The following is a 19,704-nucleotide window of genomic DNA, read 5'->3' as shown; positions in this document are numbered from 1 at the left end:
AAATGGAAAAATATAACCCGCCATGTAAAAGCCATTACATCACTAGTTGAAAACCAGCCCAATGCAGATAGCTGCAGCAGCTGTGGTGAAACAGGACCCAAGCACAGCTGACAGCGGTGTGAGTGGGTGAGACCCTGGGGAAAGTTCTAGGGATGCCAAAGCTAGAAAAACACCAGTATCTTTTGACGAGGTAATCCCACTCCTTGGAACTTATTCTGAGGAAATAATTCTAAAAAGAGATGTGGGGGTAGAGAGGGGAGAAGAAAACATCTCAGACACAAAGGAAATTTAGTGTAGGAAAATTTACCAACAATAAAACAAAACAGAAACTAGAGATGGTCTAATGTCAAAGGCTAAGAACTTTAAAGCACATGGCAGAAGGTGGGAACACCAGGTTCTAGGGTGGTGGGATTTTAAATGCTTTAAAATTATTATTATTATTATCATTATTAGTTTGTTTCAGATTTTTGAGACTGGGTTTCTCTGTATTGCTTTGGAAGCTGTCCTGGAACTCTCTCTGTAGACCAGGCTGGCCTCGAACTCACAGAGATCCGCCTGCCTCTGCCTCCGGAGTGCTGGGATTAAAGGCGTGCACCACCAACACCCGGCACTTTAAAATTATTTACAGCACTGGTGCAGAGCTGTTCATGCATTTACAAACTGTGTTCATCTTTAAAATGGATTTGTTTACAATCGTTGATATTTACTGTTGAGACAGAAGCCTAATTCTCAACAGGATGATAAAGAACATATATGTTCACACACATTCATACATGCACACACACACATGCACCGTGCTAACAAAGAGACCAACAGCTCAAAAGAGCACTGGTTTCTTCCCTGAACACCAGGGACTGCCACACCCTCTGGTCTGATACTGTACTGGCTGACCAGCACATTCCTGAACCTCCTGTGCCCCACAGTGACTCCTAGGTGTGTAGATGGATCCAGCTGGCCCTCCAGAACACTGCGCAGCACCCTTCTGGCCCTGCCTCTTTCTAGATGCTCTCCTCCCACGTGTTTGAGAAGCCCCATCACCCACAATGGTGAAGTGGTTCCACTGAGCCTGGCTCTGGGCCCCCAGCCCTGCCCCCAGGTTGGATCTTTGTGGTCAGTGGGCCCGCAGTGATGAGTGCGTTGCACAGGAGATGATCACCTACTCTTGTAGACACTTCGACCTTACACTCAGCGCTGAGCCATGCACCTAGGCTGGTCAGTCAGGACAGCTGACAGTCTGTCTACTCCCTCTTGGAGGCACCCCGCTCCATGTAATGGGGTCTGATTGTATGCTCCCGGCCAGGAAGGCCCCAAGCCCTGTCAGCCTGACCCCTAACTCTCCCTACGCTGACAGCACTGGCAGACACAAGAGGGAAGGCTTGCGGCCTGTGTGCACCGCTGTGAGCGCCATTCCAAGCTGGACTCCACAAGGAGCCCTGACAAACACCAGCACTAGAGTGGGCTGTGATTATGCACCAAATGACTAAGTTGGACGGACGGCTTCTTTTTACCTTACATGTAAGGTAAACATGGTGAAATTTTTGTTGGATTTTCTACATTTAAAATATTTTTAGGGCTGCCCAAACGGCTCAGTGGGTGAAGAGTCTGCTGCGTGAGCCTAACTACCAAAGCTCAAGCCCCAGAGCCCTGGAATTTGGAAGGACAGATCTGGTAGCAAAGTTGTCCTCTAATACTCTGTGCTTCCTGCTGATACTCCTGCCTTCCATAATGAAAACATTAAAACAAATCTTAAGTACATTAAAATGTGGTAGCAAATGGCCAACTGTATTTCTCAGATTATGCCCTGTTTACATTCTGGTGTCAAAATATTCCTTCTTCCAGGAAATGATGCTGAGAGTTGGCATTCTCTTTCTTTGAAAAAAAACAAAACAAAACAAAACTGGCAGCCTCTTGAGAGTCCCCAGAGTTTCTTTTTGAAGTCCTCGTCTGGGACGCTGGCCTGAGATCACTCACACAGGGCTCTCTGCAGCAAGCAGGGCGCTGGATGGCACACAGCACTCTGGAGCTGGAGAGCCCCGGGGACCCTGAGCAAGGAGGCCGTTTCCTGTGGCTACTGGCTGGCTGATCTTCAAGATCTGAAACATTCTGAAGGCTAAATTAGTAATTTCAGTCTGGATTGAAGTCTCAGGCTTGAGGTCCCTTCCTCATTCTTCCCAATGGAGGAATGAGGAATTATGCAAGCGTGTCACCTGAATCCCAATTCAAGTGTCAGCCAGGAAAACCCCATTGTGTGTCCATGACAGGGGGCACATCCCAGCTTCTACACACAATTCCAAAGAGTGGCAGCAACAAACACCCACAGCCGGCACAGAACCTGGTCAGTCCAAACCACAGTCTCCTTCCCTTTTATGCCCTCACTCTCTTGGTGAAGGCTGGTTTTCCCTGTATCTGCCTCTACCCACCGCCCAGCTATCCTCTGCCTTCCTAAAGCACATCTTCAGGCGCCTGTCCCTCTCTGACTGTACCAGTTTTCCACTCCCTGACACCCCACCTGCCCCCCCACACCACCCCTGGGTCTCCTGCCCCCGCCCCTCCCCCCACACCACTCCTGGGTCTCCTGCCCCCGCCCCTCCCCCACACCACCCCTGGGTCTCCTGCCCCCGCCCCTCCCCCACACCACCCCTGGGTCTCCTGCCCCCGCCCCCCACACCACCCCTGAGTCTTCTCAGCTGCTCTTTGCTTCTCTATCTATCTCATTGTCTCTGTCATAGATTTTTTTAAAGAATTATTTATTTATTACATATTTGGTGTTCTGCCTACATTGCCAGAAGAGGACACCAGATTGAATTACCGATGGTTGTGAGCCACCATGTGGTTGCTGGGAACTGAACTCAGGACCCCTGGAAGAGCAGTCAGTGCTCTTAACCTCTGAGCCATCTCTCCAGCCCCGTCTGTCATAGATTTTTTAAAGATTTTTTTGTTTTGTTTTTTGAGAGAGGGTTTCTTTATGTAATAGCCCTAATTGTTCTGGAACTCAAACAAGCTGCTGGTCTTTAACTCACAGAGATCACCTGCCTCCCAAGTGCTGGGAATAAAGGCATGAGCCGCCACCACCCACCTAAAGATTTTTTTAAAGTATTTTTGATGATATGAAGAAATTATGATCATTCCAGAAAATACAGTATAGTGAGGCTGCCTACCATTCTTCCACTGAGGACTACCCAGTTTCGGGAGTTAAGTAGTCCTTCACAGAAGCACACTCGGCTACATAAATGCTCTTTGTGGTCACGGTGTAAGCTGCTGGTGAAGGCTCCAGGATGCTTGCCCCTGTGGAAGTGACGGGTCCCAGCATGGGCAAGCAGGGCAGGTAGCACAGGCTGTGGACATGAACTGTGGGGTCTAGATGGGACCGGTGCCACTTTACACAAATGTGTTACTGTATCCAGAGCCTCAGCACCTGCCCCCACCAGCCAGGACTCACATGCCTTCCTGCCTTCCAGATGCGCCAAAGCAAACTCAAGCAGGAGGAACAAACTAAGAACAAGGATGGCGTCCTTGGGAAGAAAGGGAGAGCTGGCAAAAGCCGACCCTCCCCCTGTGGACGCAGTGCCAGAACAGTAAGGGCAGTAAGAATGTACTGAGGCACAGAGTGTGGAGTCGCCCTGCCAGGCATGGGACAGGCCTTTAATGCGTGAGTGAACTCCGCTAGGAGGCAGAAGGGAGAGAAATGTGGTGTCTTGTCTATTTTTCTTTCTTTCTCTTAAATTTAAGTTAGAAACAAGCTTGCTTCACATGTCAATCCCAGCTCCCTCTCTCTCCTCTCCTCCCCCACCTCCCACCAATCCCCTCAACCTTCCCTCCCCTCCCTTCCCTCCCAGGGAGGGTGAGGCTCTCCAGGGGGGATCTCCAAAGTCTGTCATATCACCCTGGGCAGGGTCTAGGCCCTCCCCCATGTGTCCAGGATGAGAGAGAGCATTCCTCCATGTCTATTTTAATATGCATTAAACAATCAATATCCAGGCGGTGGTGGCGCACGCCTTTAATTCCAGCACACAGAAGGCAGAGGCAGGTGGCTCTCTGAGTTCCAGGCCAGCCTGGTCTACAGACCAAGTTCCAGGACAGGCTCCAAAGCTACACAGAGAAACCCTGTCTTAAAAACAAACAAACAAAATATCAAAAACAAAAACCCCAATAGTTCATCAGTTCCCTCAACAGAATGAATACATAGACTTAAGGAGAAAGTTATTAGAAATCACAGGGTGAGCATGAACAGCCACAGCCTTGGAACCACTGTGCTCTTACTGACTCCACTCAGAAGCTGCTCTGTTGATGAGAGGCCAGAGGTCGCGCTACAGGGTGGCAAGCCTGGCATCATCCCTGGAGGGAATGGGCAGGGCCCGTGGAGGCAGGGCCGCCTCTTCCTCCTCTTTGTCTTTGCTCTGCCTATCTACCAGTCACAAGGACTCACACTGGGCCAGGCCACTGGTCACTAGTCACCTTCTCCGGCAAGTCTGGCCTGTGGCCCTCAGCACTGCAGCGGCTGCGTGTGTGGCAGGCTGCGCTCAGGAGTGTCTGTCTGAGAAGGGGCCTGGGTAACATGGCACCAGGGGAGGAGGTCTTGGCCCTGGCAGTGGGAACAGCAGCCTAGCATGGCAGTTTCTTAGAGCCATTTCTTAGAGCCACAGGCTGTCTCAGCAGATGCCTGACGACAGCAGCATAGAGTGGCTTGTTGATTCTTGCCTGCCCAGCCTGCCTCATGTCATCAGAGGACAGTGTGGCCCTCCTCCTGGCCAAACTTTCCCGGAGGCAGGGCAAGCCCAGACACCACACTGCTGGCCCTGAGGCCTGGCTGTGGCTTTCAGGGAAGGGTCTTCTTCCAACCCTTCTGGGGACATAGTGCTCAGATACATACGGGACAGGTGCTCTAGTAGGAAACTACAGAAGAGACAGAGGAACCTGGAGGGCCTAGGAATCCTCAACTGGGGAATCTCATGTCTGCCAGGACCAAGCCAAGTACGAAAAAACTGAATTAAGATTCGCTTTGAGTTCAAACTTGGCAGCCACTGCAAAGGTTCCCCAGCAATGGTCACTGAGAATATCAGCAATGGGCTCCTCCTTCATCCATGAGTGCCACTAGTGCTCCTCATGTGGCCCTTACACATGGTCCCTGACTTCCTAGTGTGCGAGTGTGGGGTTGTAGGATATGGGGGTGCAGATCCATACTCTCTGTCCCTTGGTGACATCACAGATCTGACACTTGGCATGAAGGGCTCTTTTATCCAAGTGTATTTAGCATCAGAGTCCAAGTACTTTGTGGGCTCAGTTGTAGCCCACTCCCTGGGGTGAGCCATGTCTGGGAAGACTCAGGGTCTGACTTTGGCAGACAGCTATGGTTTCTGGCTCTGCTTTTCTGGCTCCCAAGGGTGTTCTTCTCACTTGTGTGGCTTGACGGCTGATGGCATTCATAATCATGGACTGAGCTGGGTGGAGTTTGGTTCTGGCTTCTGCCCACACTAACAATGCAACCAGAGACACTCTCCTACCTTGCTGCTCGGCTGGGCTTGCTTGTCATTAAAGGGCACCTTCCGCTGGGTCTAACATTCAAAAGTGTCCTGGTCCTGGAGACTAGTATGTTGTACCATAGAAATCTACCTTCATGAGAGAAGCATACTCACTGTCTTCATGATCTCCCTGCCTGGGCTAAACCTCTTCATTCTTCAGGCCAAGGCCGGTCGCATCCCAGCAGAACCCTCCTATCCTGACCCTGGGTGAGCATGACCATGGGAGGCTCCTGGAACACTCCCTCCATTGTATGATTAAGGAATCTGTTCTTCACGCACTAGCGGCTATTGTCCTCTGGGGGGCATCTGCAAGCTCACATCATTTCTCATGATTCCTTTAGGAGGCCCCTGTTAGTGGGAAGATCTGGGGCCTAGAAATGAAACAACTTGCTTAAGGTCAAAAGACCCAAGAGTGGCAGAGAGGGCTCAAGGCCACATCTGTCCCATCGCTTACTCTCTGCTGCTGCTTACTCGATACCTCTCCCAAGTGGGCATCAAGCACAGCAGAGTCCAGCCTTCTCTTGGTCCTCAGCACCCAGCCCGGGCGGGGCTGGCTCCACTAAAGGGTCTCAGGAAATGTTTCTTCCATGACAGAAAAAATATACAGGCCAGAGTCTTTTTGGTTGCAAGCAATGGACACCATCTGGAAGCCACCAATAAGGAAGAAAGCCTGCGCGAACCCTAGCTTACCCACAAGACTAGAGACAACACCACAAGAACCAGGAGCCTTGTAGCTCTGGCAGTGAGCAACATGAGAGCTGGTGGCTGGTTGCCTGTATGCTCCACAGTGCTGTGCCTCATGGGAGTGGCTTCTTCTTCACACACAATCCGCAAGTGGCCGAGGCCGTACAAGTGGCATCTGTAATGTCATGTTCTCACAGCTCTATAACGAAGGATGGGCAGTCTCTCTCCCCTGGGTCCAGGAAGCAAGATTCCACTGGCCGGGCTGCACCTGAGCAGGGGATGGAGTGCTCGCGACAGATCCCAGCAGGCTGGGGGGAGGTGAGGGATGTGACGGGCGGTGGTTGAACCACATGGGTCAGATGCCCTTCTACGGTCAGCGATGGATGAGAGGGCATTCATCCCCCAGGTAACCTAAGAAGCCATGATCTCAGCTACACAGGCTTAAGCTTTCTGTTTAAATCAACGATTGTTAATTACAGGGTAGTCAAAATTCATACGCGTCCTAAGACTGAAGTAAAAATGTCCTAAGCACCAGGCATGGTACCTTGTACCTATATCCCAGTACACAGGAAGTTAAGGTACTACAGTCTAGGGATTCAAGACCAGTCTGAGTATCATACAGTAGCCCTGACTCTATCGTTATCCCCGTGGCCATCCGTTCCCACAGCCAACCATTGAGGTTGTCCTCAGCTTTGGAGTCTTCTGGTTTCTATTTCAAAAGTCACCACTTCTCCCTCCCCCACCCCTGGCCATGGAGGATGGACCGTGGTGTGCGAACACAGGAGCAGCACAGACAGTCCTGAGGCACCTTGTCTGCCAGGGGCAGGGAGTAGCATGCAGGCTTGAGTCCAGCAGATTGTACCCCTCGTGACTACAATAGAGGGGCCTCACCTGGAAAACCAGGGCTTTTCTAGAACACTGTGATTTCAGATTGGGAGTCGATGAAGGTGAGGGCTCACAGATACACAGTCTTGGGGGGACCAGGCAAGCTCAGCACTCCTCACACTTTTATCTAATGATGAGCTCTCGGGGACTGTTTCCATCAATACTGCTCCACAAGCAGGCAGTGAGACGTGGGGGGGGGGGCCCTGGAGCACCCAGGACCATAACACCTGCAGTGAGCCAGAAGGGAGAGGAGGAGGAGGGCTGAGGCGGCCCAAGCAGGTGGTCACAAGTGGCCACTAGGCTCCCAACCAGGGGACAGGGTTTCTCTGTGGCTTTGAGGCTGTCCTGGAACTAGTTCTTGTAGACCAGGCTGGTCTCCAACTCGCCTGCCTCTGCCTCCCGAGTGCTGGGATTAAAGGTGTGTGTCACCACCGCAGGGCCCAACCAGGGTTTTCTCCTCTGCCACTCTCCCTGAATCAGGTCACCTTCACCGCTTGGGGCCTCCCAGCTGGCGAGGCTGGTGGCTCTAATTCGTTTGGATGTTGCTGTGGGGCAGGGGTTCTTTTTGGCCCCCAGCTGGACAACCCCAGGCCTCTAGACAGCTGGGAGATGTCCAAGTGGCCAGACCAGGAATTGCCAACCTGGGTCAGAGAATGATCTAGGCTATCACCAGTTCAAAGTTTGTATCCAGTGGGTGTATGGACACGAAATAATTTGTTCTCTCTGTGCATATTCCCCAGCTGGGGTGTGCAATCCCCACTTTTTGACTTTGGGCAGCAGGCCCCTAGATGAAATGTGGGTTGGGTTCTCTAAGTTTGCAGTCACTTTCTACTATCACAAGAGTCTCATGTCAAAACTTCAAAATGTAAGGTTTGGCTCTGTTTGTTTGAAAACGACCTAATTCACAACCCTTCTCTTTTTGCCCCTCCCCACAACCTGCCGTCTATTTACAGCCCTAGGAACTAGGGAGAGGGTAAGCAGGGGAGGAAAAAGGTTCTGCCCTTCACCAAGTTGCCTGCTCTGGCTTTCTGGACCTTCCTAATCCCTTCAGACCCACAATCCCTTGCTCCAGGTGACCCCTCCCTGTCAGGGCACTATATAGGCGGTAGCCCAGGTCTCCTAAAGCTGTGTGTTCTGGTTCCCACAGGTCCTGCCCCTCTGCTAGTCTCTGTGTTCCTTCGTGCAGAGCTACAGTAATCTCTGGGATGTTAACATCTGGGATGTAGGCAGGCCTCCGGGCACGCATGTGCGGGAGTGTTTGGGTTACATTAAGTGAGGTGGGAAGACTCACCCATTGTGGGTGACACAATCCCTTGGCTGGGATCATGGGGTGTCTAAAGGGAGAAAGTGAACGGAGCATGCAAACATAGTTCTCTGCTTCATGAGTACAAATGCCACGTGACCAGGTGTGCCAAGCTCTTGATGGACCATGTCCGTGAACCTAGCCAGAGCAGGCTCTTCCTGTCAGCTGAGGTCTGAGCAGGATACTATCCTCTGGCTTTGTTGTGACAAACACTGGGTAGTCTCTCCGCTGTTCAGAAGCTCTGTCTAGCTTCTTTGTTCACAGCAGAGACTTTTTTAAAAATTAATTCAAGCAGCACAGATATGCAGAGGCACACTATACTATAATGATAAAGCCATGAGGATCTGAGTCAGCTCTGGAAGCCAGATAATGCCTATGACCATGACCAGAATCCATCTCTCTCTGCTTGCTGACTGGGGACACAATGTGACCAGGCACCTTATAGTCCTACTACCACATGCCTTCCTGCCAAGAGGGTCTGTGCTTTAGTCAGAGAGTCCGCTGCTGTGACAAAACATGGTGACTAAAGCAACTCCGAGAGGAAAGGGTTTACTTGGCTTGTACTTCTGGAACACTGTTCCCATCAAAGAAGTCAGAACAGGAACTCAACCAGGGAAGGAACCTGGAGGTAAAGCGGATGCAGAGGCCATGGGAGGGGAGGGCTACTAACTGGTTTGCTCAGTCCGCAAGGCAAGATGTCTCAGCTGGGACCCTGAAGAAGCAGACTCCGATGCCAGCAAGGCGAGAGCCAGCAGGCAAAGAGGAAAAGCTTCCTTCTCCCATGTCCTTGTGTGCAGGCTTCCAGCAGAAGGTGTCTCCCAGCCTCTAGATCCAGGACTAAAGGTGTGTCTTCTCCCAGCTCAAAAGATTTGGATTAAAAGCATGTCTTCCTACCTCAAAGATCCCGGAATAGAAGTAGATTTTCCTATTTCAAACTAAGCAAAAATGTTTCACAGGTGTGCTTTCCATTTTCAGATTTTAGTTAATTCCAGATACAGTCAAGTTGACAACCAAGAATGGCCATCACAGACTGTATCCTCTCAAACTGTGAGCTAAAACAAAGCCCTCCTTCCTTGGTCTGCTCTTGCCAGGTATTTTATTAGAACCGCAAAAACAAACAAAAAACACGAAGGCGTGTCCTCCAGGCTGCTCTCGGTTCTGCCAAGCAGTCTTGCATGGTGCTGCATGCATGACAAGTCCCTACCAACATACATTTTGCTGAATAGATATTCTATTAATTGCAGGATTATATTTAGCTGATACTTATTATTATTAATGAGGTGTTCCAAACACAGATTTAAGTTGTATTTAGTCCAGCATCCAACAGAGATCATGGGCCTTGAAAAAAAATGAAAAGAAAGGAAGGAAGGAAGGAAGGAAGGAAGGAAGGAAGGAAGGAAGGAAGGAAGGAAGGAAGGAAGGGAGAGAAAGACCCCTGTGTAAGGGAGGCAAGGGTACCATCCCTGAAGGGCGACCAGCTGGCAGGAAACCGCTGCTGCAGATGCCTGGCAGACATGAATAAGCAGCATGGCAGTGTGAATGCTTTCTTTCTTGAGTGGCACTCCTCTCTATGTAGTGCTGAATACAGTATTCACGGGGGGCCGGGGGCACGGGACAAGAGCACTAAGTGCATCCTAAGCCTAAGACATGGGCAGGGTGTGGGTGGAGGCAGGAGGCCTGCCTGCCAGCACTCGGGCAGGAAAGGAACCTGAAACCAGCTCTGTGGTTCCTTGGAGCCATGGTGGGTGCTGGGGGGAGGGGGAGCACATAGCTGATGAACATTCTGACCACAGACCTCAGCCAGAGAGAAACCAGGCCCAAAATAGGCTCAGCCTCGGGGCGTCAGCTGGGATTCGCCCCTTCCAGCGAGTCACGGCTCAAGCATTCTGTTTACCAAGTGCTCTGCACACATAGAAACGAAGGCTGCCTGGCTCCCTGTGAAGGGGTGGGGAGGGTCTCAGAGGGCGGATTTCGAGGTGTTGGAATCTCCTCTGAAACACTGCCAGAGCAGGCAGCCCAGTGCGAACCTGACAGGAAGGAGAGGGCACCGCAGAGTCTGAAAGGTCCGTCACCCTGGGCATATATCCAGCCTGGCAGGTAGCAAAAGGGGGATGGCATCTGCAGGAACACCACCTTGGCAGACATCTGGGTCCCTGGGAGTGTGTGGACACCCTGCTCTTGTAAGGGCTGTGTGGAAGGAGCAGCAGAGCCTGGGGATCATTTGCCCCCCAGGGCCACACCCAGCTAAGCTGCTCTTCTCTCTGCAGGGGTGGGGCTGAGGGTAAGGCAGGGAGAAGGGAGGGTTTCACAGGGCATACTGGGTCCTCTTCCCCGTGGCTTCCTTCCTGCCCTCTCTACAGATCTATAGAGGGGGACAGAGTCGATGTCACTGAAGCCCAGGAACTTCTGACATGCACATGTCCTTAATGGCCAGAGCGTGTTTGTAAGCTGGTGCTTTTTAACCCGACTTCCAGAGGGTATGGAAATATGAAGAGGTGACAGAAGGAAGGCCACACATGCCTCTTGCAAATGGTGGAGCTGTGATGTGAACGTCAGTCAGCCCTGAGTTTAAAAGATCACACTCTATGCAGCGCCCACCTGGCTGGCTGGATAATTGCAGCCATTGAGGAGGAGGAGGGGAAACCTACAGCACACACACTTTAGTACCCATCTCTGCCATGTCACTCTCACACCAGCCCCACGAAACGCAGGCATCAGTTCCAGTCCCGATTTAGAAAGAGGGAAACGGAGACCCGCGTGTTAAGCTACTGCTCTGGGCACTCAGCTGGCAAGAGAGGCCGAGGGTCGGGTCCCTGAGACTCTAGCGGCCATCACTGTGCACAATATCCTGGAGCTCCCTGGGGACCCTTCGTTTACTTGCTTATCAGCATAAGTTCTGCTCTGGGCTCGACACCGGATAGTCCATGTGACCGCCCAGCCAGCTGAGGAGCACGCCAGCCAGCCCTTAGTTCCACCTGTGAAACTGACACACACCTAGCTTCAGAAGGGGTTTTTCTGGTAAATGGGCAGAAGTGATTTCCATGACAGTCATTTTTCCAGGTTTCGTTTCTTTCCTAGTCTATACCAGAAACATCCAGGAAATCAGAAAAAGACTGACAAGAACCAGTCACATGACTCCTGATTCCTAGGCCATGTATCACCATGTGTCTTACATGCTGGGTTTCCTTGTGTTGGAGTCAATGATATCAGAAGAGGGGACTGGCTGGGAGAAGGCAAGTTGCACCCGCCTCTGTGCACAAGAAATAACCTTCAGCACAAGGCAAGGTCATCCCTGGCCAGCCCTACCTCATGGGTGCTCCTGTGAAGTAACTGGAACTGAGGGTGAAATTGGGGTCACATCCTAGATGTAATGAGTCAGAGTCTGTGGGCAGGGCTTGTCAGACTGTTTTCATAGTCCTCAGTTAACTTTGAGCCATCTGAGGAACACGAATCCCTGACTTACCAAAGTTATAAGCACAAAGGATCTACCATCAGCTGAGCTACTGTGTCCATCAGCCATGCATCTCAACCTTGGCACTTACTCTGGGCATTAAAAGTATTATTCTACTTGGATATAGTGGCACAATCCTTTATTCCCAGCACTCAGAAGGCTGAAGCAGAAAGATTATAAATTCTAGACCAACCTGCATTCCATAGCAAGTTCCAAACTTACCTGAGCTATACAGGGACCCAGTTTCAAACAAAAGCAATGATAAAAACACACAGCTATCCTACAGAAAAGTAAATGAGTGAATTGGAAGCATCCTTAAGTTGCCCTATATTACCCTGATGCAAAGTCTGTCAAGAGTGTGAACTCTGGGTCTCCAAGGACCCAGATCCAAACCCTGGCTTGGCCTCTACTGGCTATCTGGGTTTTTACCTCCCAAACCTCAACTGATCTAAAGCCACCTCATCAGGTACAATGGGAGGCAGTGGGGAGGCCCTTTTCTGAAAGGGCCTGCTCTGAGGATGCAATGAGCTCAGCCTCATGAAGCTCGTGAGCATGAGCATGAAGCAGAATTCATCTGTTATGTAAGAGCAGAGATCCCCAAGGCACCGTATCCTGGAGCTCCCAGAACTGGCTCTCAGGGACGGCCCCACCAGACAGCCCTTCACACGAATCTAATGCCACTTAGAAAAAGCAGTACCAGGTGGCTGGTACCTCAGCTGGTGAGAAGCGGTGATGAGAAGAGGGCTGGGAAGGAACGATGTTGTTAGCTGGTGGGCGTGAGTGAGCGAGCGAGCATAGCAACAACAGACACAGCTGCCTGGGTTTACGGGTCTCCTGGAAGCAGAGCCCTCCTCGAAGAGTCACACCAGTGTAAGCCAGTTCGCTGAACATGGCTGAGTCACCCAGCGTGATCAACAGGGCTGGCAGAGGCCAGGGAGCACGTGCATCTGTGTATCCTGTGGCTCTGTGCAGGAGGCCTAACAAGAAAGGAGGAAAACTGTGAAACACTGCATGTTTAAAGAGACAACCTTGTCATTCTCCATCCAGTTGGTTGATTAGCCACACCAATTGCTCCTCCACGCCCAGGAGCCAAGCCCTCTCTGGCAGAAGCAGCTACTCCAGAAACTGAGGCACAGGCTCCGGGAGACACTCACCCTCTCGCTGTGTGACCCCTCGCACTCCTGGGAAGCCTACATTATCAAGCTTTTGCCAGAGACCCTGTTTTGTCTGTCCAGCTGCCTCTGGGGTCCTAGGAAGGTAAGCAAGGAGCCTAGCATTCTCCCCAACAAGGCTTTTAGTAAGGTTTGGTAAGAGTGGGAGGTATAGTCCCCCCAGCCCTGCCCATCACACTGTCACTGGAGGGCCTGTCTGTCCCAGACTATGCTCCAGAAATGCATATATATCTTTTTCAAGTTTACATTGAAAGGGAATTATTCTAATAAGAGATGGAAAAATTCTGTGACGTTTTGATTGTGAGGAAATAAAGTCAGCAAACTATAAAAGAGCCTCTACTTCTACTGGACCTCAGTTTCCCCTTTGGGGATGGGTCCCAGCTCACACAGTAAAGAGAGGTTAAATACATATTCCTGAAAACTACTGTTCTGAGGTAAAAATGACGACCAGTCAACGGAAAGTCTCAGCAAGCTGGCTCCCGGCAAACTGCCCAGCTGAGGCTTAATCAGCATTTGTAGATTAAATAACAAACATGCTTGATCTCTGGGTGATGTCACCCTTGAGAAAGCTTGTTGCTTTGACTCTGTCCCCTGACAAGTGGACAGAGAAGTTAGGAGTGAATTGGGTCACCCGGAGCTACTTCACATCAAGTGTGCAGTCCATCCTCAAGGCTGGGTACACGTGGATGATCAGGGTGTAAGAGACACTGCACCCTCAAGGGCTCTCGGTGGTGCCTGGACAACCTTGGCGACAGTGGAGAGTACTCTGCCATGGCTCCCTGCAGACCAAGTCTTCAGACTGTGTTTACTGGAGCCAGAGAACATGCGGCTCCCTGCTGGACAGCAGGGCAGCAGGTCACAGGACTGACACAGGCCTCCAGGAGGGGAGGGAGCAGCTGGCTTGTGTCAGCTGTTTTATTGCATCTGGATGGATGGGAGGCTGCAGCATTCCACCAGCTTCCAGAAGCCTGGACACTCCCCTGGGTCCTTCAAGACCAGCTGACCAGGAGAGGTGGGGCTTTGCCTCTTCATCCCCAAACTCACTGAAGCCTCAGCCACCTAAACTGTCACACTTTCTTCCATCTGCCAAGTCTTCAACTTTAAAGTGTGTCATGTTCTAGTAAGAAACAAATGGGAGCCAAACAAATACTTTGGGGAAACAAGGACAGGTGAAAGCCAGGTGCTGGTGCATGCCTTCAGTCTCAGCACTTAGGAGGCAGAGGCCAGCCTGGTCAACAGAGCAAGTTCAGGACAGCCTGGGCTACACAGAGAAACCTTGTCCTGAAAACAACAAAACAAACAAACAAAACCCACAAAATAGTGCCTGTCTTCAACAAGGAGACACATCCTGATTTCAGAGATCAAAAAGAAGAAAAAGTACCTAGGACAGTGTGTTGGCACTGCACAGGACAGTGTGTTGGCACTGCACAGGACAGCGTGTTGGCACTGCACAGGGTCAATCCTCTGCTTCAGTATCCAGGGCCTCACTGAGCCAAGCCCCAGTCTGTTTGTTAGGGACACAGACCTGAAACACAGATTACTGTTACTGTGACTTGGCAGCTGAGATCATCAAGTCAGCAGAAGGGAAGGTTTTAGTGGGGCTCACAGATGCATCCTATAGCTTGTCGTTGCTGTGTTGGGGGGCAGAGTGAAAGAGGCGTGCTTACATTATGGCGGCTTGTGAGCAGAGAGAGAGGAAGGGCAGCACTTACTTCACTGCTTCACCAAAACTACTTCCTCCCATTAGGATGGGCCTCCTACAAGTTCCCACAGTGCCACAGGCTGGGAAGCAGTCACCATCTAAACTACAACAAAATGAGACCGAGAACGGCATCTCTGGAACACACAGCTTGAGCTCTAACGAGGCATGCGAAGAAGACGGCAGCTCCCATTTCCTAAGGCTCAGGTGGTACTGGGAGGTGGCCCAAGAGCGAAGAGAGCAGGCCCTGACTGAGATGCCCCATGCGGCTCCACCAGCGGCGGCAGAAGGGTGACAGCTGTAGCCTCCGGAGAGCACAGGTGAAACACCTTCCCGAACTCAGGGACAACAGAAGCAGGGTGCTGGATGAGAGAGGCTCTCTAGAGCGCTTGCTGGGGTGTGGCAGTGGCAGGCAGACATACTAGAGCGCTTGCTGGGGTGTGGCAGTGGCAGGCAGACATGAAACTGAGCGACTGGAAAGAGACTGGACCGTGAGGCCGGAAGTTGAGAAGACACAGGAAGGAGACAGTTACAGAAGAGGAAGGCCCAAAACTGCTGTATGTATTCCAGCCCAAGTCTTAGCTCACCCTAAACACATATCCCATGTGGGGAGACTCCGGGAGCCACAAGTTAATGCAGTAGCTGGAAGAAAGAGAGTCTAGCAATTTGTTGGAGGGTGGAGTTTGGAGTTCAAGTCCTACCAAGCTAAAGCAGCTTTGTAAACAGGCTTTTTGAAGCCCCCAATGTTCACTACATCCTACATTAAGTCCACAAAATAGGGACAGGGACAGAACCAAAATAAACCCTAAACACCAGTCAGATGACTTAACTCCAGGCTGGAAGAAAGCACACATTCTAACAGGAAGAAGCAGGAAAATGTGACACATGATCAAACAACAAACAAACAAACAAACAAAAAACCCTGCCCCAGTCAATAAACTCAGATACTGGATTTGGTAGAAGAGGATTTACAAATGACTATTATAGGGCTGGAGAAATGGCTCAGTGGTTAAGAGCACTGACTGTTCTTGCAGAGGGCCTGGGTTTAATTCCCAGCACCGACATGGCAGCTCACAACTGCCTGTAACTCCAGCTCCATGGAATCTGGTACTCTCACACAGACATACATGCAGGCAAAACACCAATACACATAAGATAAATCCTTTTTTAAGGAAGAAAATGGCTATTATAAACATACATAGGACTTTCAGGAAACGAAGGTCAAAACCAGGTACTCTCAGAAGAGAAACAGTAATCACACAAAGAATGAAAGAGCAGGTACCCCCTTCCCTGTTCTGGAGACAAGAATAGACACATACCCTGGGGTTAGCTGTCAGAAAGCCCCTTTCGAACGGCCTGGGCAATGGCTGCTAACACCTTTTCATGTAGCTGGTCATGTACTGGAGAAGCAGAGGCAGGAGGATCTCTGTGAGTTTGAGTCCAGCTTGGGCTACACAGAGTTTCCAATCAGCCTGGGCTAGAGAGTCTGTCTTTTAAACAAGTTCAAGTAGAAATTGTTAAAATTGAAAAGTACAGTACCTGGCAAAATGTTTCCACTGAAATTAACATAGAAGGGAGAAAGTACCACAACACTGAGCAAGAGGAAGGATCTGAACCCAGCCTGGGAGGAAACGCACAGGCTGACAGTCTCGGGGCCGCACGTGCTAACCGGGCTGAGGGAGGAGGGAGAGAAACGCTGCACAAAACGCTGGGAAAATAAAGCCCCGCCCTAACTGCAGTGGAGGAGAAAAGCAGCCTGGACCAGGAGGCCCGGCGGGGAACGCATGCGAAGAGCATCACCTTAATCGAATCAGAGTTACGCTGTGACGCCAAAGAGAAGAGAAAAACTTCAAAGGCAGCAAGAAAAAAAAAAAAAGACCAGCTGTAGCCAAGAGTGATGGTGCCCGCCTGGAGTCTCAGCACTCAGGCTGAGGCGACCCAAACCAGCCTGGGCTACACAAGGAGACCCTGTCTGGCATAACACAAACAGGACTGGAGGGGCTCTCGCTAGAGTGCTCGCCTACCAGGCAAGCATGTCCACCCGGGAGCTGACAGCCCAGTGAAGGTGGTACCACTAACTACTGCAGCCAGCATTCACTGGGCTGAATACAGCCAGAGTGGGTTAACTAACGTGCCACATCTTATTTAATGTTTTTTAAATGGTTTTATTTTATGTGTACGGGGTTTGCCTCTGTGTTTGCATGTGTGCCACAGTGTGCCTGGTATCCATGGAGACCAGAAGACCATGCTGAATCCCCCTCATTTAGTTTGTATAGTAGCTCTCTGAGGTAGACCCTTACATCACGCACATTTTACAAGCGAGGGGAAGGAGGGTTGAGAGGCACCAAACGGCAGGTGCGGAGACTGACTCTGAGGCCTGAGCTCCCCAGCAGGGCACCTGCCTGCCTCAGGCCACCAGAAGGGCAAGGGCTGTGCAAAGGCATGGGCACAAGGTCGCTCTGCTGCTCTCCCCACCCGCTGACATGGTTGCAGCTGTAAATTACGCAAACAGAAATGTTACGATAACCCACATACGTGAGCTGCATCTGCCAGCGCAGCCTGTGCTGGTCCTGGAGCTACAGCCACAGCCACCGGCTTCTCTGCCCAGCCTGTGGCTCCCGACAGCAGGCCCTCAATGGCAGTCGTTAAAAAGAAAATCCCAGCCATGCCATTGCTAAGTCTGTCACTGGCTGCTCCGGCTTTAATCCCACTCTCTAGTGGGGCCTCGTCTCTCCTCAACCAAAACGCTCTTCTCTCAGCTCCACTTAAAGAATGCCTTGTGGTTGGGCATGGTGGTGTGTGTCTGTAATCCCAGCATTCAGGAGGCTTAGGTAGGATAACTTTGAGCTCGAGGACAGCCTTGGCTACGTAGTAGGATCCTGACTCAAACAAAACAAAACACAAGAGAGCCACAGAACTACTCTTGCCTTGGTGTCTCCTCGAGTTACTACCGTGGTCTAACACACAGCACCCAGACTCAGTAGCCTACAACAGCTATTCCATTAAGCTGCGTGCCAGGAATGCAGATGTGGATGGCTTCTTTCTCTCCCCAACAGGAAGACTGCAGGGCTGAGAGTAAATGCAGGTGGGGGTAACTCAGTAGCTAGGGGCTGGAACCATCTGGGGGCAACTTCCCACACACGCTGGAAGGGCAACACCATCTGCCTGTATGCTGTGACCCGAGCTTCTCGGGCTTTGACTTGCTCAAAGCTCTGTGAACCGAACAGATGTCACCTGTCTGAAACCAACCACCTGTTCTCTGGTCCTTTCACCTCATGACACTGGTGTCACCTGTACAAGCCAGCACCCTCGCAGGCTTGAGAGGATGGAGCGTGGACACCACCTCTGATGGGAGGGTTGGGATTGCCGGGTAACTTGGGAGCTGTTGGGGCTATCTTTGGGAGCAGTCTTCCATGGCATCTTTACCGGCTCTTCCCAGTCTCGACTGACCCTCTCCCTGAACTGCCTACTGGGTCTGAGCTATCCTGTGGGTCTGGCTTCGATACTTCATCAGGCAGCTGGCCCTGGCTGTTGTATCTCTCCGTGAGATGCACCTCAGCACCCAGCACTTTTCAGACCCTGTGGCCTCCCCAGACTGGGTGTCAGCTGTCAGAGGACAGGCCTTTGGCCGACAGCAGCATCTTCACACGCACACCTGCAAAGGAGGAGGAGCGGCGCGGGTAAGGGGAAAGACAGGGCAAACCCCACCTCCTCCTGCCAAAGGTACAGCTTCAGGAGCCGAGCTCAGCCACAGGACCCCTGTCCAGGTCCTAGGCAGAGCGCAGAGTATGTGGCATCTTCAGCTGCTGGTAGAAGATGACTTCCTGTCCAGTACAGCTCTCTGGCGAGTGGTGTCCTGTAAGGTCCATAGTCTCTTCTACGAAGGGAAGGGACTGCCAGAAAAAGGGAGGAGCCAGGTAGGCTGAGGAGAAGCTAAGGCAAGAAAAAAAAAATGTGTTTCCTGAACAGAAGGGAGGCAGTCATAGGAGGGACCAGGAATGGGCCTCATGGTGCCTTGGTGTAAGAGAGGTCCTCAGTGTAAGTTTCCCTCCTAGTTTGTAGCTACATGCGTCTGCCACCACCACCAAAGCTTCCCAAAGAAGAGTCATTGCTAATGTCAAGCAGCAGCGGGTGAGCCTGCTGGTTGGGCCTTGAGGGTTTCCCCTCCCTACATTCCTGCAGGATGCCCAATAGCCAGCCTGGTCTTCCTCCAACCAGCCCAACAGGTCTGAGCACGGAGGACATCAGTGTCACCTTTCCCTTTCCTACTGAGTCGCCAGTCTTAGAGTTCCATGGTTACAGCCAATTCCACAACTGACGGCTCCCAAGGACTCCGCTGTCTGGGGTCGCAGCTGGAAACACTGAGGCTGGCAGTCACACAGCAGCCCACATCGCCCCTGTAACGGGACCTTCCAGGTGACCCCGGGAAACACTGCAGTCTTGTTGACTTGTGGCTCACGTACGCTGTGGGGAAGGAAGCCCAAGACAGGTGACTCAGGAGGTAGGCGACAGCTTTCCTCCAGTGTGGCTCCCCAATCCCACCTAATCCACTGCCCCAGACCAGCCTTATGCGGGGACAAAGTGGTTTGGAGAGAAGAAAGCCTAGTAGGGCAACGTACCAGAGAAGTGTGAGCAGCTGGGCTCCCAAGCATCTGCTTGCACAGCTGCAGCTGATCAAACCCATTACCTGAGTCCGGCGGAAGTGCTCTGCCTACACAAGGCACCCCAGGAACACCAGGCTTCAGGGAGTGGAGCAGGCGGGTGAGCCAGGAGCAGAGCTGGCCAGGCTGCCTGTGCCAAGGAAGGAGGGGGCCGCCCAAGCTGCCAAACCGGGCAGGAGGGGCTGGGCCAGCTGGGGCCGGAGCTAGTGTGACATCACCAGGCGGCCCGCCCCTGTCTGGAGCTGAGGGGAGGCCCGGAGCCTTTCTGGGGCCTGGGGGATCCTCTTGCACTAGTGGGCGGGGAGAAGTGCCTGCAGCCAACCAGGGTCA

General features: G+C 51.7%; 1 protein-coding gene across 1 annotated transcript in view; it reads right to left on the bottom strand.

Moving 5' to 3' along the window:
* Ralgps1 (Ral GEF with PH domain and SH3 binding motif 1) overlaps positions 1 to 19,704 on the bottom strand; it is a gene marked incomplete in the record, with an annotated part of 230,742 nt that overhangs the window by 64,186 nt on the left and 146,852 nt on the right.

This window comes from Mesocricetus auratus, unplaced genomic scaffold (genome assembly GCF_017639785.1).
Source record: "Mesocricetus auratus isolate SY011 unplaced genomic scaffold, BCM_Maur_2.0 Super-Scaffold_100047, whole genome shotgun sequence".
Lineage (NCBI taxonomy): Eukaryota > Metazoa > Chordata > Mammalia > Rodentia > Cricetidae > Mesocricetus > Mesocricetus auratus.
The sequence above is the reverse complement of the archived record's forward strand: the minus strand, read 5'-3'. Positions and strand labels throughout refer to the sequence as shown.